This window comes from Nannospalax galili, unplaced genomic scaffold, assembly GCF_000622305.1.
Source record: "Nannospalax galili isolate Female #2095 unplaced genomic scaffold, S.galili_v1.0 scaffold872, whole genome shotgun sequence".
Classification (NCBI taxonomy): Eukaryota; Metazoa; Chordata; class Mammalia; order Rodentia; family Spalacidae; genus Nannospalax; species Nannospalax galili.
In genome coordinates, this window is record NW_008332654.1 from 1,646,112 (window position 1) to 1,667,892 (window position 21,781).

At 37.1% G+C, this 21,781-nt stretch overlaps 1 protein-coding gene across 1 annotated transcript in view; it reads left to right on the forward strand.

The window, feature by feature from the left end:
• Necab1 (N-terminal EF-hand calcium binding protein 1) overlaps positions 1 to 21,781 on the forward strand; it is a 185,020-nt gene that overhangs the window by 11,665 nt on the left and 151,574 nt on the right. The window lies entirely within an intron of this gene.

Sequence of the window (21,781 nt, forward strand, 5' to 3'; positions counted from 1 at the left end):
TGACAAATAGTGTGTGTGTGTGTGTGTGTGTGTGTGTGTGTGTGTGTGTGTGTGTGTGTGTGTGTGTGTGTGTATACTGTACTGGTACATAGCATGATGACTTGATGTGTGTATTCATTGTGCAGTGGTTACCACAGTCAAGTTGATTACCACCCTCCTGCCTTCCCATGTGATACAGCAGGTCCCCCAGTATGTGCTTATTTTATAACTGGAAGTTCGGATCCTTTGAGCATCTCCTGTTTCTCCCACCCCCAGATCCTGGCAACCACCACTCTATTCTCTACTTCTATGTGTCTGACATTTTTCAGATTCTACATGTAACTGAGATCATGTAGATTTTATTGCTCTGTGTCTGGGCCAAAAGATTTTTTTAGCTTTAGTGAAAGGCAAAATGAAAAGGCTTGTAGTCATGAATAGTGCCACCCAGGTCCTCGTATTGATTTTCACTTGTTCAGATCCACTGCTGTTCTTATCAGCAGATAGTTAGGGTGGATAGGTGGCATTCTGATCTTTGTATAATGGCTGATCTCTGATTGAACTTCTCTTCTGAGTTTTAGTGATTCTAAACTTGTGAAGGCGGAGATGCCTGAAGTTCATGGGGCTGAGCCACCTGTGTCTGCTATCACATAGGTGTCCAATAAATGTTTATGGATATTTGTTTTTAATTTTTATTTATTTATTTATTATTTATTTATTTATTTATTTATTTATTTAATGTGTATGAATGTCATGCCTGCATGTGTGTTAGTGCATTTATGTCCTGCAACGCCTGCAGAGGAAAGGAAGAGGGCATCGGATTCCATGGAACTGGAGTTACAGACGGCTGTTAGCCACCATGTAGATGCTGAGATTCAAACCCGGGTTCTCTGCAAGAGCAGCCAGTGTTTTTAACTGCTGAGCCATCTCTCCAGCCTGTTTATATGAATGTCATGCCTGCATGTGTGTTAGTGCATTTATGTCCTGCAACGCCTGCAGAGGAAAGGAAGAGGGCATCGGATTCCATGGAACTGGAGTTACAGACGGCTGTTAGCCACCATGTAGATGCTGAGATTCAAACCCGGGTTCTCTGCAAGAGCAGCCAGTGTTTTTAACTGCTGAGCCATCTCTCCAGCCTGTTTATGGATATTTGTAAGAAGGGCAATTTGATCTTAAAACCTGAAGAAGAAATCAAATTATATGGATTATTCAATCAGGCTGCACCCTGCTGCATATCTGTTTCTGTTAATTAAGAATATTGACTGTGGGCTGGAGAGATAGTTCAGCAGTTAAGAACACTGAAAGCTCTTGCAGTACTTAGGTTCAGTTCTCAGCACCCACATGGTGGCTAACAACTATCTATGAATCCAGTTCCAGGACATCTTATGTCTTTTTCTGGCCTCTGCAGGCATTGCATGCATGGATGCACTTAAGTGCATGCAGACAAAACATTCGTGAACACAAAAATGAATATTGACTAAAATTTACAGGGACTATTGTGACCTGGTGCTAATTCTAGTTTCTCTATATACATTGTCTTTAATCATTATGAAAAATTGACAGAGGAAGCTGTTTAAATCACTTTCAGTGTCCTGGGTCTGACTCTAACTTCATGATATTATACAAGTTTATTTACCTTCTCTGTGCCTCAGTTTCCTCATCTGTGAAGTGGGAATAATGACAGTATTCTCTTATAAAGTTGTCTTGAGAATTAAATGAGATTATCCTGTCAAAGTATTTATTCTTGTTTAATGTTCTTATTAGCATATATCATACACACTAATGGATTTCATTATGAAATTTTCAGGTATATCATTAAATTATTAATCTGTGGTATCTCAATTTTTTGATGTAGGCACTTAGTACTACAGACTTTCCTCTTCGGACTGCCTTCATTGTATCCTATAGATTTTGGTATGTTGTGTCTTCGTTTTCATTAATTCTAGTGATTTTAAATTTCTTTCTTGATTTTTTTCCCTTGACCCAATTATCACTCAATATTATGTTTTTTAGTTTCTATGTAGTTTCTATTGCTGTTGATACCCACTGTGGTCAGATAGAATGAAGAATGTTATTTCAGTTTTCTTACATTTATTGAGCCTTGCTTTGTGTCCTAATATATGCTGATTTTGGAGAAAGCCCCATGATATGCTGAGAAGAAAGTGCAGTTTTTAGTATTTGGTAGAATGTTCAATAGATGTATATTAGGTCTATTTGATTTATGATGTCATTTACTCCAATCCCTCTCTGTTTAATTTTTTCTGAATGACCTATCGGTGAGGGTTGGTTATTAAAGTCACCCACTATCACTGTGTTGTGTTTAATCTGTGGTTTGAGATCCAATGGTGCTTATTTTTTTGAAAGTGGATGCGCCTACATTTGGTGCATGTATGATTAGAGTTGTATTAGCCTCTTGGTGATTATGAAGCATATTCACTAAAGTGTATCTTTTCTCCTTATCTCTTCTCACTAGCTTTAGTTTGAAGTATATTTTTTCAGATATTAGAATAGCTACACCTGCTTTTTCTTAGTTCCATTTGCTAGAAATACATTTTTAAAAAATCCCTTTTCTCTAAAGTGATGTCTATCATTGATGGTGAGGTATGTTTCTTAGAGACAGCAAAAAAGATGGATCCTGTTTTCTAATACAATCTGTTAGTCTCTGTCTCATTATTGAAAATTGAAACCATTAATATTAAAAGTTATTGATCAATATATATTAATTCCTGTCATTTTGTTGTTTTGTGGTGTTTTCTTAGACTTCTTTTGATTAACTCTTCTGGAACTGTTCATTCCTGTGCCCTCTTGAGTGTGTTTATCCTTGTCTTCAGATTGAAGTAGCCCCTCCAGTATCAGTGTAGATTTGGCTTGATCATAAATTTCTTTAATCTGTTTTTATCATGGAACAGTTTTCTTTCTTCTTTGATTATGACTAATAATTTTGCTGGGTATAGTTGTCTAGCCTGACATTTATGTTCTTTTAGAATTTATAGAACATTGGTCTTTTGGATTTTTTTTTTTTTAAGACAGAGTCTCACTATGTAGACTCTGCTGCCCTCCAACTTACAGAGATCCCCCAGAGTGCCTCTGCCTTCTGAAAGAATTCAGGCATTCACCACTAGCCTTTCTGGCTTTTAAAGTCTCCATGGAAAAATCAGCTGTAATTCCGATGGGACTCCCTTTCTATATGATTTGGTTTTTTCTTGAAGTTTTCAAGAAAATTTCTTTTCTTTGTTCTGTGTATTTAGTGTTTTGACTGTTATATGACCTGGGGAGTGCCTTTTCTGGCCCTGTCTATTTATGTTCGGTATGCCTCTTGAACCTTGATAAGCATCTCTCTCCTCAGAATTGGGAAATTTTCTTCTATGATTCTTTGAAAATATTATTTTGTGCCTTTGCCTTGAGTTTCTTCTTCTATATGTGTGATATGTAGGGTTGGTCTTTTAAAGTGTCCCAGAGTTCTTACATGTTCCATGCTTGGGTATTTTAACAGTTAACTTTTTCTTTGACTGAGTGATTCATTTCTTCTACCTTGGCTTCAAGTTTTGGTCTTCTCTTTTCCACTGGATGCATTCTGTTGGTGAGGCTTTCCATTGAGCTTTGTATTTGACTTACAGAATTCTCCAAGTTTTATTTCAGTTTGAGTTTTTGTTGGAAATTCTATCTCTTTATTAAATTCTATTTTCATATCTTGAATTGTTTATTTCATTAAACTGTTTATATTTTCTCAGTCTTCATTCAGTCCTTTACTCATATTCTCTTTGAGTTCCTTGAAGATATTTATAATTGCTATTCTGAAATCATTGTCTTTTGTGTCATCTAAGTTACTTTTCTCAGTGAGCATTACTATGGGAGTACTAAATTTTTTAGGAGACACATCTTGGTTATTCATATTGTTTGTGTTTTTTGTGATGGAACCTAGGCATCTGGAGTTAAGTCATTGGTAATATATTGTTTCTTGGTATGGATATCTGTCCTATTTCTGTTAAGTGGGCATTTAAATGTGGTTTCTTGTTACCCCAACTTGTCAGGTTATGGATCAACTGAGTGGTGCTTGGGATCAGTCTTGGAGCAACTCAGACCTGATGTGAGAATGAGGAATCAGAAATGGTCTCAACTCAGTTTGTGCTAGTAAAGCTTTTGAGCACAGGAGCAAGCCTTCTGTAGAGTTAGAATATTCTTCCTGCAGATCCTAAGAAGTCTGTGGAAGGCTCACATGGTTCTATAGGTGGTCTTTAGACAGCCGAAGCTAGGTTCACAGTGGGAGTGGGTGGTGCTCCTGGGAAGGTTCATAAGATTCTTGGTCAGGCAGAGGAGTGGAGTTGTGGTGGCAGTGGGGTCCGTGCCTGGGGTTGGCATGATGGATATGTCATGTGGTCTTCAGGTATCAGTTGTGGAGTCATAGTGGGCATATCAATCACTACCTGGGGTTAGTGGGCAGGGCCTGAAGCATTAATTTTAAACTTAATCATAATAACTCAGTATTTGTAGCCATTTTTATTAACTTTGTGTTTTACATGGACCAAATAAAGCTAGAGAAGTTGACTAACTTTCTTTTAATTTATTTTATGTTAAAACAGAACTACCATAATGAGCTCAGTTCTATTTGACTCTAAACTGACCTTTTCATTTTGTTGTATATGCACATTTGTATGTGTTTCAAAGGTGTATGGTAGTCTTATCTACTTAATGTGTTAAATTCTTCACTGGAAATTGGAAAGGATTGTAACTGAATGTACCTCCAGAAGATCACGCTAGCAGTGAAAAGGGCTGAGAAAAGAAGAGTTCGGGTGCTATTGATATATGATGTATTTGGAGATATTTTTGAAGACTTCTAGATTATAACCAATGAGCATTGGATGAATTATATAAGGATTGGTAAAAAGCCTTTTAATTTCATTGATAAAGCTTTCATTTATTTTATTCTCTTATGAAAATAAGATAGGTAGAGACTAAAGCAAAGGTTTAGTCAGTTGGAATACTTCCTGGGAAGGTGGGGGTTTCAAGAAGTAACTCCACACTCTCACAGAGGTCTGTGGTCTTCCAAACCTTGGTAATGAAGCTGTCTAATGTGAGCTAGATGGACAGTCAACTCAACCACCCATACTGAGCTCCCTACCCTTCCTACTTATAGTCAGGGGTGTGATTCCCAAAATGAAATGGAAAGATTAAGAGACATGCTTGAAATTAGGATTATTGGCATAAACTTCATTTTTTTTTTTTTTTGGTGTTTTTGAGACAGGGTCTCCCTGTGGCCCCAACTGCCCTGGAACTCACTATGTAGACCAGGCTGGTCTTGAACTCACAGAGATGAGCCTGCCTCTGCCTCCCGAGTGCTGGGATTAAAGGTGTGCACCAACACGCCCAGCTTTCATTTTTAATTTTAACAATTTCTCACTCATTTATCAAAATGAGATGTGAAACTGAGAATCAGATCCTTATCAGAAGGACTCTCAAACAACTCTTTATCCAAGATTTCCTTTAGGTATAATAGAAAGTCAGCTGTATACCTCCCACTTTGAAAGTCAAAGCCAAGACTATTAGCAGTGATTCACCTAAAAGAGACCTGTGCCCTAAGAAGGACCTTGTTAGGAGTGGCTCATGGCACTGGGGGTGTGGGAGCAACTCGAGTGCAAATTCTGACTCTAATGATTTTTTTAACAAAATAAGGGCAAACAAATTTTTTATTCCCATAGTACTTTTTTTTTTTCTAAAATGCAAAGCAGTTTCACACTCATAAATGTGTTACTTTTCTGCCAGAAGCAGAAAACTGAAAATTCCAATCTTTACATAAGGTGGGCTTATCAGATATCACAAAAACAAATGGAAAATCTAAATTCAAACTTCTCAGCCCAGTAAATGGCCACTAAAGGCTCAGAAGTCAGGCCAGACTCTGACAGTTGACTCTATAGTATATATATAGAGCACAGCATTTACCCTGAAACCTTACTCTACCCCTATTTATACATGTAATGCCCCTTGAGTCATCTCCTCTACTCTTTCTAGATCCCATAGCCTAACTGGATTCAGGTCCTTGCTCTACTTTCTTATGAGGTCTGTAGAGTTTACTTAGTTTTTTATAATCTCTAAAATTTAGATGAAGATGGTGGCTCTGTCACCAGCTTGTGAAAGACTGAGATAATGAGCAGAAATTACCCAAGATGGTATCAGACCCTTAGGAAGTTTTTAGTAACTGTCATCTAATTTTAGTTTTCATCCTAATCCTTAGTCTTAGTCAATTCAATGTCCTACTCACCGATGGTGGATAGTTTACATGGCAGTGCCCACAGGTTGTATCCAAGATGATCTTACTATGAACCCAGAGCTGCCATGGAGATTGACTGGCCTTTGTTCTGGTCATTTAGCTTTTCCCGTTGTTTGTAAACCAATAATCCTAAATTAAGTTGTGTTGATTGGGGCTGATGCTTTCCTAAAACTCCTTTTGAATTTTTATGTTCTCTACTGAAAATTAAAGAAACTGAATTGACTTTTATTTATGTTTTTGAAATGTAAGACTTTCCTTTTGTATTTAAAAATTGCATCATTCTGGGTAATCCTAACTATTTATTTGTGATGACAAAGTAGCCTGTGTTCAATATATTTCTTTAAAGGTCACAATATTTTTTCACAATATTTTTCAGCTGGTTCTTCCTTATGCAGAACTTTAAAAAATTGGTTACTGAAGCTAGTGAGAACAATGCACAGTTTAGAGTTTGAAGTGAAAGGACTTTAGGTTCTAGTCTCAATATACACCATAATGAATGCTGTGGTCAAAGTCTTCACTGGGTACTATATGGGAGTAATCTTTCTGTAGTACAAATCTGATCCTATCATTTCTATGTTCAAAACTCTATTTGCTATTCATTGACCACAGGATAAACCCAGATTCCTCATCAGGGTAACACCTGCCCACCTATCTCCCCTTGTTGTCTCTTAAACATACTGAAATTCCAGATCCCCCATCTTCTATATCTGTACATGCATAGCTCAACTGCTGGAAAAGGCCATCAAGCTTCTGGTTTTCAATTGAGTTTATCTCTGCCTCACCCTTCTTTGAATTCTGTTTGGCAGAGGAATGGTTTAGAGGAGTCAATTTGTCAACTCCTTCTGACACCTGAAAGTGCTACAACTTTGAGTTGATACTTACGCTTGGCTCATAGGACTGTTACATTGAAATAACACACATATGAAATAAAAATTCAGTGAGTATGCTTTGCCTGATTACCTGCTACTCTTCCATCTATAGCATCACGCATATCATTCACTTCTCACATTGTACAACCAGTTTATAAGTGTGCTCTGTTGGTCCTATGCAGTCATGTGCTCTCTGGAGCACTGCCTATATTTCCATAGGCTTAGGGATGAGTGTAATTCCTGACCCATGGTTAGTATGCCATAAACATTATTAAATGGTTGTGGGGCTATGGAGGCTATTTCTGCCTGAGGTGTTGAGAAAGTCTTCTTGACTTTCAGTCATCTTACTAAGGGGTTAGTTGGGATGAGTGATTTCAGGGGAAGGGAGAAGCAAGCATAGAGGCATAGAACTTGAAAAAACAGATAGAAATTTCTCAACTTTTGAAGTATATACTGAACAGTTACCGCGCTGATGTCTGAAACTTAACTTCGAATCCCAGCTCCCTCCTCTTTCCTCAGCAGCCTCTCCTATCAGAGGATGCAGGCTACCAATCAGCAGTGAGTCCAGCCCAAAGCTTCAGGCACGTCCACATTCCCTGTGATCGTCTAACAGCATTTGACTTATTAACAGGTCTGCTGGTTCCACTGTCAAACACCTTCAGTATCTAACCACTTCTCACTGCTTCAAATAGCCCACCCTGGCCCAGAACCTCCATAATTTACTTAGAGTACTGCAAAACCCACCAAAGTAGGACTGTTGAAGATGTCATTAAGTCAGTGGTCAAAGAGCAGTAATTACAAAGCGAATGTGGCAGTTTTTGACTTATTAGTAGCAAAGAATTGGTGATCAACTGAACGGTTAGTGAGAGATGAGGGTATTTAACAGCATACACTTGTACACAGCAGTTGGAGTGGGGAGCAGATTTCTGCCTTTTGGCTTAGGTAATCAGATATATAATGAGTCTGCTTAGGCTAGTGCCTTACATAGTAACAGCTTAATTGGTTGCAATGTTGCTATCTCTTTTAGTTATGAGAGTTCCTATGAACATCCGTGATGTTTCTATGGTTTTCATGGAATTCTAAATCACAACTTTGTTAAAAAAAAATCTGAAGTTTAATACCTGTATATTACCAAGTCTTTATAATACCCAGAGAATAGTGGTTCATGCATCAAATAAAATTATTATGCTAATAATGGTAAATAATGTAAGTAAAGTATTTTTTTATAAGAGGCTATATGTGATATAATTTTACTAATCTCATGAGAATCTATAAGGAGGATAATATTATTCCAACAGTATCAATGAATACTCTGAGACATAAGTAATTTGTTTAAGGACATGGAGGTAGTGAACAAAGTTTGTATCTATATTCTCCTCTAACCTCATAGTCCTAGCACTTAACCTGGACACCGCATTTGCTACAACTAACTTCCGCAACAGAGTTTCTCTGTTCAGACTGGAAATATTGATCTTCCTATAATACCTGAGTAATACTGAATGATTCAAAGTATTTTAGAAACAAAAGATAAAAATATGGAGTTGTTCTTGTTGTGTCATGTTTGCAGATGATTAGGAAAATGGAGATATGGAACTCCAAACATCTAACACATGTTAATTTTTTTTATTTGCGTATTTACTAGATATTCGATCCATGTCCTTTGTGTGCCAGATACTATGCTCGGTGGGTGATGAGAACACAAAAAGAAAGGGATGCGTAAAATTTAGGATGCACTTACTAGGTTGTGATGTTGGGCAAATTAGTCTCTGGGAGCTTATTTCCTTGCTTTTTAAGTAGCAAAAATAATATTTAATTTAGAGGGTAATTGGGAAGAATAAGCAAAGCAAATGTTTGTAAATCCCAAAGGGTATTGTTGAGCATATTGTGAATAATCAAAACATGTCAGCTTCCTTAACTAGATTCTGATAGGTTCTGAAGATATGATTTCTTCAAATGTGAATTTATTGTGAAAGGCAGACCATACAAATGGTGAGACTCTTACTTGATATTCTATTCCTAGGACACATTGTATGTTTGTGAAATTAAAGGGTCTCTTCTGAGTTTTACACGTGGATCTGTGAAACCTTAGTCAATCAACAATAAATTTTTAGAGACCTGAGATGAGGCTGACTGATGGATGATGGTGCCTTAGGGGAGCTTAGTGTATTATTGATGAATGAGTCAGAAGACCAGAGAAAATTGAATAATAAGGTCTTAACCAATGCAATTCAACTATGGACTGCACTCTTCCATCTCTTATGTATGTATGAAAATATTTTTTGCTTGTAAGTGAAATTTGCCTGTAAGTGGAGTATGTGTTGCGCTGTTAATTTTGAATCCATGGCCCCTGCACATAATTAAATGTTCTTCTAACAAATGCTTCATTTGTCATCCTAGGAAAGCCTCAGTACTGGGGTGTATTTTTGTATGCTTTAGTCTAGTCTCACATAAAATGTTATTATTAATTTTCCAAGGAGTGACATTAAATGCTTTTTTTTCTCAGTAAATTAGGAGCATGTCCTTTCTAGCCATGGAAACGAATATACATCCATTCTCTCATAATGAAGACAGTCTTTTAAAAAAAAATTCCTAGCACAATTCCAAAATAATGAAAATATTCTGATACAACAAATACACTTCCTGATAAAGCATCTAAATATTTGGTAGCGGCCCTGTGAAGAAGTAGGTTCTGTCTGCACAGGTGCTGGGACATGACAGCAGCTTTAATAACCAGAATCCAGGAATGTGGCCCAGGGGATATGCTGTCAGCAACCTCATCTGAATCCTTTTACCTGGCTGTCTACTTCAGTTTTCCTTTTTACTTGAAGAGAGTAAGAAGACATAAGTACTTCATGAATTTACTGTGATGACTATAGTCAACATTTAGAGTAAAATGTTTTGGGGTCTGGGAGATAGCTCTGTCAGTGTGTGTGAGCTTGTGTCCTAGTTTCCTTTCTGTTGCTGTGGTAAAAACATTCCAAACAAAAGCAACTTAAGAAAAAGTTTATTTGGCTTAACTTCTAGGTCACAGTCCATCATTATTTGTTTTTATTTGTACAAGAGTTTAATTGCCTGTCGGTATACTGATATGTGTGTAGTGCTCATGAAGGCTGTCTGGAAGAGGGTGACAGAGCTGCTATGTGGGTGCTGGGACTCAAACCTGTGTCCTCTGGAAAAACAGAAAGTGCTCTTAACACCTTCCCAGACCCTTTCTTTACTGTCTATGCATTTTCTAGTTTTAACCAATGGTTTATATAATTTTATATATTTCAATTTATTTTCTCAAAAACAACTAAAATTTCTTTTTTGAAAAATTTTATAGGGGCTATATGTATTTTAAATGAATATAAGTTAGCAATATGCACTTTTGTTTATTTTTGTTTTTTTTTGAGACAGGGTCTGGTCTTCCAACTCAAGCTGATCAACAACTCGTTATATAAAGCAAGCCTTATTTCCTCTTACCTTCACCCTCTGATGCTGGAATTATAGGCATGCTCCACCACAATGGCTCAGATTTACATTAGTCTTTTTTTTTTTTTTTACTGAGAATTTCATACATGTATATAATGTGTTTTGCTTAAATCCATCCCTATTCCCTCCCCTCCACTCCCTCCCCTTGCCCCCCCCTGACTTTTCTCTCCCAACTTCATGCACACCCTCTCTCTTTATCTCTTTCTCTCTCTCTCTCTTAAACCTGTTGGATGGTGCTACAGTTTAAACTAATCTAAATCTACCTTCAAATATCACTATAATTCCTCATGGATGCTAGAGGTACCTTTTAACAGAGATGCCAGTTCTTCCTGGTATTCATTATGAAACTGATATACTACAACTCATTTCACTTAATGTGCTGTGATCATGAGCATGCTGGTAGTAGTATTACTTTGTACAGTTATCACTCAGATTCATTCAGAATAAGAAAAGTAGGGCATTGTGTCTTATGCTCAACTCTTCTTTCTCTGACACTGCTTTATGTGGCTCTAGATTTCATACCCATCTCATTTTCCTTCTCCCTAAAGGACATTTTCTAACATTTCTTGCAGAGCAGCTCTGTTGGCAATGAATTCCTTTGCTTTTGTTTCCCTAAGAGAATCTTTATTTCACTTTCACTTTTGAAGAATAATTTCACTGGATAAAGAATTCTAGGTCATGATGTTTTCTTTGAACACTTTAAATATTTTCATACATACTCTTATTATAACTTGATGCTTTCTGGTGTCTACTATTCTATAATTCTTATCCGTGACCCTTGATAGATCTTTATTGTTGCTTTTCTCTCCTTTATAAATTTTCTCTATCTCTGGCATTTTGCAGTTTAAATCTGGTAGGTCTAGGTATGGCTTTTAGGGGATTAGGATATTTTCTGATTATTCTGGACCATTGGTGTGTTTTCTCTGTCTTTAATTTTGAAAAGTTCTTACATTATAATTTCAAACATTTATTCTGTGCTGTAAATTCTCCTTCTAGTAATTTAATTATATATAAAGAACACCTTTTGAAATTTCCCAGAATTCTTAGAAAATTTGCTGTATTCTGGGTTTGTTTAGTGTGTATTATTATTTTTCCACCATGCATTTCATCTTCAGAAAATTAGTGCTTTGAGAGGATAAACATTTTAAATGTCCACAAAAATTGGATTAGAAATTGCCTATTAAATATTCTATGCCCCTTCTTTGTACACATTATAAACTACAGTGAAACATGTAAGAAAAGCATGTGAAAATGACATCATAAATATGTGCTTGAAATAACACTAAGAAGTAAAAGTGAGAATATTTTCCTGTTAAAAAAAAAATTGCCCTGGAAGGGAAATGCCTATGCGTCTATTGGCCAATCCTCAGTTCCCCAATTGTTCCCTCAGGTGTGTTGGCCCCACTGCTCAGTCCCCAAACTGTGTTCTTCATTTCTGTTACTTTAAAATTCTCTGTAATTCTCTTTGATTATTTTTCTTAAAGTTTTCATTTGTCTGTTCCTCTTTCCAGTCTTTGCTTGCTTAGTGTCTACTGCTATTTTTTGCATTAAAGCCTTCAACTCATTATTTTTAGTTGCTCTAAATTTTCTGTTTGATAATTCCAGTATCTATGTCATATCTAAATCGGATCCTGAGGCTGGTTCATCTCTTCAGACTGTGTTTTTTCTTGCATTTTCACATATTTAGTAATTTGGTGGGGGTTGGAGGTGGGTCAGGGGTTGGGGGAAGGCCAAGCATGATGTATCAGGTAGTCTGAACTGAGATTTTAAAAGGCCTATAGTATGAAGATTTTTGTTAATCTAGTTGGGATTTGGATTGTGCTTAATATTTGCTTTGTCTATAAGTGCTAGAAGCTTCAAATTTCTCTTGGACTGTTTTGTGTCCTCTGTTGGCTTTGAGCTTCACAAAGTAATGCCTTAAGAGAAGCTGCATCTGGCACTTGTAACTGTCTCATATGAGAGCCCTACAAGTGTGGTAGTTAGGAGCTGGGGGCAGGGAACAGATGTGCTCTGTAATCTTAATATTAATCTCTTAGTGGGCATGTTCCCAGGATTCTGGCTTTGCAAGTGCTTCCTGGCTCTCCCCACCTTCTGTTGAGACAGGAAAGTGAATGGACCCTAGCAGAATCAATGCCCTTTCCTCCGGTGGCCTTAGGGTTCTGGTTAAGTCTTTGTTCTGAAGAGTAGACTTGGTTGTGGAGAATATTTGGCATATTTCATGGTTCCCTCTCTCCATCTGTCAGAACCCCGAAAGAATCTTTCTTGCTTTTTTTTATGAGAACCTGCTGAGGTAAAACTCACCTGAGGTATGAAGGCTCCACAAAGAAGGCCACCCAGGAGCATCTCACTTCCACAGGAGTTCACACTCAGCCTCCAGCCAGTCTTAAATATCAAGTGTTTCCATGTGTGGTTTCAGGGGCTCTGCTCTGGGCACACAGATCCTGGCTGTAGTTTCCCAGCTTCTCCTGCCTCCAGATTTTGGTTAGTGATTTGCTCAATGCCCTTATATATCTGTTGGTTCAGGAAAAATCACTGAATTTCAGTTTGCCCAGCTTTATTTTCTAGGAGAGGAATGACAATGTTCAAGGTTTTATATGTTGGAGTTGAACTCCAAGCAATTTCTGTGTGATTTTTATCTATATGTAGTTGATAAATATTTTAAGACAGGGAAGTCAGAGCTTTCATTTAATTATAAAGAAATTGACTTATGACGGTACTCAATGTCTTAAACAAGATTTTAAGAACATTTCATAGAAAGTGTTTAATCCACTAAATTTAATAAATTATGAACATTAGCTATAATGTCTCCAAATTTACAATCTAAATTCATTTTAGAAACAAGGTTGCTATTTTGTTATTTCTGCTTCTAAAATTTGCGACCCCATGCAAAGTATTCCCAGTCCCTTTTGTATGACTCAGTAATTCTTCCCAGATGCTTATCTTGTGTAGGGATTCTGCTGTACTGTTGAGGAAGATCAGGTTTTGTTGTTTTGATCTTGATAAACCACAGCATTTTAATTCTTTAAAAAGTTAAAGTAATACATGAATAAAAGCCTTAAAAAGCATAATTATTTTCAATGTGCATAAAAACTAGAATTGCCTTGGAGGAGTTACAAGGCTAAACTCAGGACTCAATTTGTTGGTATATTTGTGGATGCAACTGAGGAAGACACTGAATCACTTTAAATAGCTTTCTTTCCTTCCTTCCTTCCTTCCTTCCTTCCTTCCTTCCTTCCTTCCTTCCTTCCTTCCTTCCCTTCCTCCTTCCTTCCTTCCTTCCTTCCTTCCTTCTTCCCTCTTTCTTTGTTTTTCCTTTCCTTTCTTTCAGTAAAAGAAGCACCAGTTTTAGGATATGCAATATCTGGTTACTTAAGAAAATAAACTAAATTCCCATCATTAATCTATCAATTAAACAAGTGTTTAATGCTCTGGCATGTGAGGAGAGAGTAATCATGTGGAATACCTATTTTCTGTCTTTATTCAATAAATGCTTTAAAGGAAGAGTGAAAAATGAGAATCACAATTACATAAACGATCTTCCTTTATCAAGACTAAATTCTTAAATTTATACCTTCCATTGCTGAACATTTACTATGTGCTAGGAATTGTATGAAGTGTTTTCTCAGAACCTCACACTTAATCATTGTAATTGTCCAGTATTTATGGAACTTGGAACGTAGAAACTCCTCTTGACCCAGTCTGTTCTGAGCTTTTTGCTTTCCCACTGTCACATTCTCCCTGGAATGGCTCACTCACTTCTGCGACCCAGCTACTATGTACTGGCAATTCCCAAGCACACATCTCAAGCCCCTTCTTGGCCTTTCTAGAGTCATATGGTACTTTTGCCCACTAGATGCCTCTACTTACCCCACAGGGACCTCTAGCTTCCACATGTCCTGAAGATCACTTTTGGTTTACTTATTTTTTTTTCCCAGTGCTCTTTCTCACAGTGAATGGAGATATGATATCCATCTCTTCCTCTGTCCTGGAAATCCAGTATCACGGTGAGTCACTGATTGTCTCACCCATCACCTTGACTGATCTCTAGTTTACATTCACTCTTTCCTAACAGATTAAAAATGTGTGCCCTTCTCTATTTTTTGCAGTCACCTCCAAAGTCCTGTCACTCTTGACTTTTGCCTGGCATTCTTCAGTGTACTCTTAACAGGTATCCTCTCCTGTCGCATCCCTCTGAGCTCCATTCTATTTACTGCAGCCACTTCAAACTTTGTACACTATGGCAATGGCTCTGCTGTGGTCTTGGGGTGAATTAAAAATCATTTACCATGATTTTTAAAATATTTTGTTTATTGTTTTTATTTTATTTTATATGTGTATGAGTGTATTGCCTGCCTGCAGGTAGGTGTACCTGTGTCTTGTCATGCCCACAGAGGTCAGAAGAGGGTATTGGATCCCCTGGAACTGGAGGTATGGATAGTTTTTAGCCACCATGTGGGTGCTGGGAGCCAAACCCTGGTCCTCTGTAAGAGCAGCCAGTGCTCTTAACTGCTGAGCCATCTCTCCAGCTCCAATTTATCATGATTTTTATGGCATTTCATACTTTCTGTGCAGTAGGCCTAAAACCTAATCAAATATAGAAATATATATTTCTGTATCTAAATCTGATTTTTTCTTCCTGCCAAATATGTACTCATTCACTGTCTATTCTGGTTTTCCTTTTCAATTTCTATTCTGTGTGGTTGTCTAGCTATGCTGTTTGCATTTCCTCTACTTGGAATATTCTTTCTTCATTATCCTTTAGTTTTCATTTGTGTTTAACCAGAGGCATCGTTTTTTCTCCAAAGCCTTCTCTTTGCCCTTAATTTGAATAGCTTTGTTTTCTAAATCTTCTCACATCTCCTTGCCTCCCTGAGCTGACTCCTATTCACTCTGTGGCTGCCATTCATTGATTATATCCCACACTATAAGATTCATAAGGGTTTGTCAATCTATGTTCTTAACACAAGACATAGTGTTTAGCATGCAGTAGGATCATGATAAATATTGGATCAAAGAATAGATGTGAGTACTATGCTAGTAAGCCACAAATTCAAGTTTAAAACTCAAGATTTTCTTTGAGACTGTGTTCCCTCAATGCAATAATTCATTCAGACAAGAATAGTAAGAATTGTTAGATTAAAACTTAGGGAAAAAAATTGTTAAAACCTGGAAAATGTAGGTGAGATTTAAGGTTAACTGTAATGTGTAAAGCTTTCTGTTTTTTTTTTTTTTTAAATCCTTCAGGATAAAGGCTGAATGGCATCTATTCAAACCCATGATGTTTCCTTTAAAATAAAGAGAGCAGTGTATTTGGAATGCTGTTTTATGGTAGGAATGAAGAGAAATAGGAACATTCATATTTTAACAAAGAAATCTTGTAATCATAAATTTTATAATCAAATTAAATATTTAATTAGGATGAAAAGAGAGAATAAGAACAAGATTCTTAGCATATAAATCTTATACTGTTTTGCTCTTTTAGGCATGTGAATATAATATTTATTTAATAACACAAAATTAAATTTAAAATGCAGTAATATCTTAAAGTAGAAACATTTTTTAAAGCCTGTGTTCTTAGCAATAACACTCTGCTTCCCCCTCAAAAAATTAATGGAAATTGTAATATAAAGCCAGAATGATTTAAAAATAAAGCAGAATTCCCCCTTGATACAAAGGTTAAACAGGGAAGGGTTAGAAAGATTGGTCAATGAGGGGGTAGAAGGAGGAGGATTACCCAATATGAAAGGTGGGTATGAAAAAGCCATTAAAATCTATCTTCTAACTCAATACACACACACACACACACACACACTATCTATCTATAGATAGTGTGTGTGTGTGTGTGTTTGTGTGTGTGTGTGTGTGTGTGAGAGAGAGAGAGAGAGAGAGAGAGAGAGAGAGAGAGACCCTGTGTGACTAATGCTTCTCCTAGAAACAGGAAGATATTAAACAAGAATCCAGATATGTCAGATGTGGGATGCCTCCATAAGAATTATTGGTTAGGGAGGCCCCATCAGCCTTCAAAACAATATAAGCTTTCACCTTCCTGCTTGACTGACCACTAGAACTCGATGATTAGACCTTATTGTTGAAGTTTCACATGCAATGGCTGTAAGGAATAGAGGAATCAAGCTACAATTGAGTTGCTGGCTAGCTTTCAAAGTGCCAGAAGGTACTAGACAGCCTGCTGGGGGCAGAAAAGGCTTCAACAGTCTTACCCAGGAATGTGCTCTATGAACTATAACCACCAACATGCCAGGCAAGATGTGCCTGCATTTGCAATGGTTGCACAACTGTTATAGGGGTGACCAATCACTATTTGATTAGGTTTTAGGCCTACTGCACAGAAGGAATCCTCCTAAGATGTGGCTCTTCTGTAAGCTGAGCCCATTTAGACCAAGGTTTCATTGTGTTGTTGCGTTTCTTTTTTTTAAATAAAAAAATATATATTACTAGCTGTGTGCATGCATGCCAACATGCATGTGTGGAAGACAGAAGACAATATACGGGATTCAGTTCTCTCTTTCCACTATGTGTTCTGAGGCCCCAACTAAGGTTGCCATTTCATGACAAGTGCTTTGGGCTTCGGAGCCATCTCCCTGGCCCCTTATGACATTGTTTATTTATTATTATTTTTCTTCTTTGATTGATTTATTTATTTTTATGGGGCTTTTGACTACTCTAACATTTCCCTCTCTGAAGAGGTAACACTAAAATATTTAAAGGATTAGATACAAGCTTGCAAATACTTTCAACAGTTTTGGCCTTTGGAACAGAGTATGTTGCTAAGAGGCCCAAGGACATTCTGAGTTTTAGCCAAGAAACTGGCTACTTTTCTTTGGGGTCTTTTTACCCTAACTGCCTAGCTAATTCCTACCATTCTTATCACACCAGCCTCTAAAGTGGTTACCCAAATTGCCAATAGGGAATAGGGACCCAGACTGCTCTGGCTTCTTCCATGCTGAACAGGGATGCACGGGGAGGCAATTGGAGTGCCCCTTCAGTGGGTCTATCTAAAAGACTTCCAAATTGCATAACTCTTATCTGTAGAGGGAAAAGAAAGTCTTTGAATCGTGAATAGGAGATGTGAAGGAGAAGTAAAGGCAAGAGTAATTAGCATTACAAGTTCTAGACAGGGAACTAGAAAAAAGTCAGACATTCCTGTATTGGGTTCCTCCTCATTTTTCTTTTGTGTTTCAAGGCTGGACTCTAGAGTGATGGATTCAGTATTTGCTTTCAGGTATTTTGATAGCTGATTTTAGGCCTACTGCACAGAAGGAATCCTCCTAAGATGTGGCTATTCTGTAAGCTGAGCCCATTTAGACCAAGATTCAGTGTCAGTTCCCTCTTAAAGGCTTCTAGATAGGGGGAGAAATCAAATTTACCCACCATTTTAGAACAATAGCTTGTTGTCTCCCTTAGCTACAGGTGGGCACTACAGTATTGGAGACCAAGATTTGAAGTCTTACATCTGAGCAGCAGTTTCTGGTTAGGAACAAAATCATCAATGAGAAATAATTGTCTAAATAACTTTTTATGTAGACTTAAGCCTAATGTCGGGCAGTGTAATCCCTTGAACTCTTAGAAATATACTAATCACTTTACTTTTTGGTTTTACTTTCCTTTTGGGTGTTTAAGGCCATACAGTTGGCTCAAATAAATCAATTTATTTTTACCCTTACGGTCATTTGAGGATCTGTACCTCAGGGGTCACATGGGCTAGGGAGGAGCTCATGGCTCCTTTCTTTTACCAGTTCCATCTATGTGAAGATAAGACAAAGGTCTTGCTCGACCATATCTGGCTTCACTTGGAAGCATGAATGAGATGTTTCCTCTGAGTTGACCCTCCTCTTTGTAGACTGGACACTTTTCAAGTTCATCTCGTGGGGTCTCCATGGCCTCCCTGAATAAGAGGACAGGTGACTCACCACAGGTACAGGAAATTTTGAGAGATGTTCCATAATCCCCTAGAACTTAGTTGACCTTGGAGAGTAAGGGGCAAAAACTGTCGTTTAAGTCCCTCTGACCACATTACTATAGGCCTCAAACTATGGCTGCTAAACATCCAATAAGGTTAGTTCCACTGGTCTGGTATGTTTAATTATCGTGTGTTATGTAGATAAGGCTTGGGTAAAAAAACAAATATTCTCAGATAAGCCTTGACTAGATATATATTTTGTTCCTTAAACTAGTGACTAAACTATGACCTTAGAAAATTTAAGATTATGTGTATATTATTTTTGTCTCATCCTTTATATATCATAACAAACCTACACAGACCTTCATCACTTACTTAGGCTTTCTCATTTTTTAATGTCTATTTTGGAAAATATCTCCATTCCGTATCCTTTTAACATCTTTTACATTCTCATTTTCTTTTTTAAAAAAATAATTATGAGACATAATAGCATTAACGAATAAATTTTCTGTCTGTTGTGAGACTTTTTTTCCAGGGGATAATAAGGAATGCTTATTCCCTTTTAAGGTTCTAGTGTTAAGCCAATGTTTGATTGAAGATTTACTGGAGATCCAATGAATTTATTGAGCTTACTTACCAGGATGACCGAGGGCTTGCTGAGGTGTACATATTCCTGAAAGACTTTACCCAGCGTGGGTCATTCCTTCTCTTCCTAGCCTTCCCCAGATTGTATACACTAGGAAGTCAGGTGTGATTAGGGCCAAATTACATACAGTTGGCTGGAAAGAGAGGCTGGATACTCTGGTGAGGGTCCAATGACCCTGCTTGGCCTTCTTTTAATGAATGGGCACAACTGTCAACAAGCCCAATTGTGAAGATGTTTAGCAATCAGGCTCAGGTGAAGTTGTGATGATGGTAGATATTTTGGGCAGAAGGGACAGCTGTATAGCATGATCTTATTAAAAGGACCTGGAATTTAAAAGGCTTTGGTGCTAGGGTCTACATATGAAGGAGAACATACGTTGTTTGTTTTTCTGAGCAAGTGTTCACTTAGTATAACAGTTTCTAGAGCCATCCATTTCCCTGCAAATTTCATTATTTCATCTTTTTTTTTTTTACTACTGAATAGAACTCCACATGTAAATATACCCCATTTTTGTTAACTACTGGTCAGTTGAGGGGCACTTAAGTTGCTTCCATCTCTTAGCCATTGTGAAAAGAGCAGCCATAAACATGGTTGTACAAGTGTCTTTACAATAGGATGAGTCCTTTGGGTATATGCCAAGGAGTGGTATAACCAAGTCATATGGCAGGTTCATTTTTAATTTTTTAAGAGTTCTCCACACAGTTTTCCATAGAAGCTGCACAAGTTTGCAATCCCACCAGCAGTGAATGAGTGTTCCCCTTTCTCCACATCCTAGCCAGCATTTGGTATCATTTGTTCTCTTGATCCTAGCAAGTCTTACTGGGGATAAGGTGATACCTTAGGGTGGTTTTAATTTGCATTTCCCTAATTACTAAGGTGATATCTTAGGGTGTTTTTAATTTGCATTTCCATAATTACTAATGATGTTGAACAGTTTTTGAGCTGTTTCTTAGCTCTTTAGCCCATCTTTTAATTGGGTCATTTGGTTTCTTGCTTCTTTGTGTTTTGAGTTCTTTATATATTCTATACGTTAAACCTCTGTCAGATGTGTCACTGGTGAAATTTTTTTCCCATAATATGGGTTTTCTCTTCCCTTTTACAATAGTTTCTTTTGCTGTACAGAATCTTTTTAGTTTAGTGCGGTCCCATTTGTTGATTGCTGACCTCAATTCCTGATCAACTTCTGTCTGATTTATAAATCCTTTCCTACACCTATATCTTGTAAGTTACTGCCAATATTTTCTTCTAATAGTTTTAGGGTTTCCAGTTTCACATTGAGGTCTTTGATCCATTTGGAGTTGACTTTTGTGTAAGGTGTAAGTTTCATTCTTCTACAGGTAGAGTTTTGCCAGCATCATTTGTTGAAAATGCTTTCTTCCATTGTGTGTTCTTGGCACCTTTGTCAAATACCAGGTGGCTGAAATTGCATGTATTCGGGTTTGGGTCTTCAATGATGTTCCACTGATCTATGTATCTATTTTTGTGCCAGTACCATGCTGTTTTTATGACATAGCTCTGTAGTATACTTTGAGATCTGATATAGTAATTCCCCCCAGCATTGCTCTTTGTGTTCAGGGTTGTTTTGGCTATCCAGGGTCTTTTGTGCTTCCGTATGAATGTAAGGATTTTTTTCTAAATCTGTGAAGTATGTCATGGGGATTTTGATTGGGATTACAATGAATCTATATATTGCTTTTGGTAGGATGGTCATTTTCCACAATATTAATTCTTCCAATCCATGAACATGGACGGTCCTTCCATCTCCTGATGTCTTCCTCAATCTCTTTAACAATTTAAAATTTCATTGTAGAGATCTTTGGTGTCTTTTGTCATATTTATTCCAAGATATTTTATTTTTTATATTTTGCAGCAATTGTGAATGGGAACATTTCCCTGTATTCTTTCTCCAATTCCTTGTTATTTATATATAGAAAGCCTACTGATTTTTGTAGATTGATTTTATAACCTACCACTACACTGACAGTGTTGATCAGTTGTAGGGTTTTCTGGTGGAACTTTTGGGATCTCTTAGGCATAACATCATATCATCTGCAAAAAGTCATAGTTTGACTTCTTCTTTCCCAATTACTAGAATTCTTTATGTAATGTAGACCCAACTGGCTTCAGTTTCACAGGGATCCACCTCCCTCTGCCTCCTGAATGCTGAGATTAAAAGAGTTAACCATTGTGCCTAGTCATCTCAATCTTTTTTTTTTTATTTTAAATTCTTTTTTTACAATTAAAGTTACAGTTTTAACAATATACAAAATATTACAGTAATTCAGATTTTTTGGCATAATGATTACAGATTTGATAAATACATTTTATATCTCATAATAGCGATGAGGATTATACAAAAGCTATTAAAACAATTATGAGAATAAATTCTATTGTCACTTAAGTATCTAAAGCTATTTTCCATCTTTTTGATGTGTGTCCGTATGCGGTATCCAAGTACTTTGTTGAGAATTTTTGCATCTATGTTCATTAAGTATATGGGTCTATCATTTTCTTTTTTGGTTGTGTCTTTACCTGGTTTGGGTATTAGAGTAATGCTGACTTCATAGAAGGAATCTGGGAGTTCTCCCTATGTTTCTATCATTTTGAATAATTGAAGTAGTATTGGATTGCGGTCA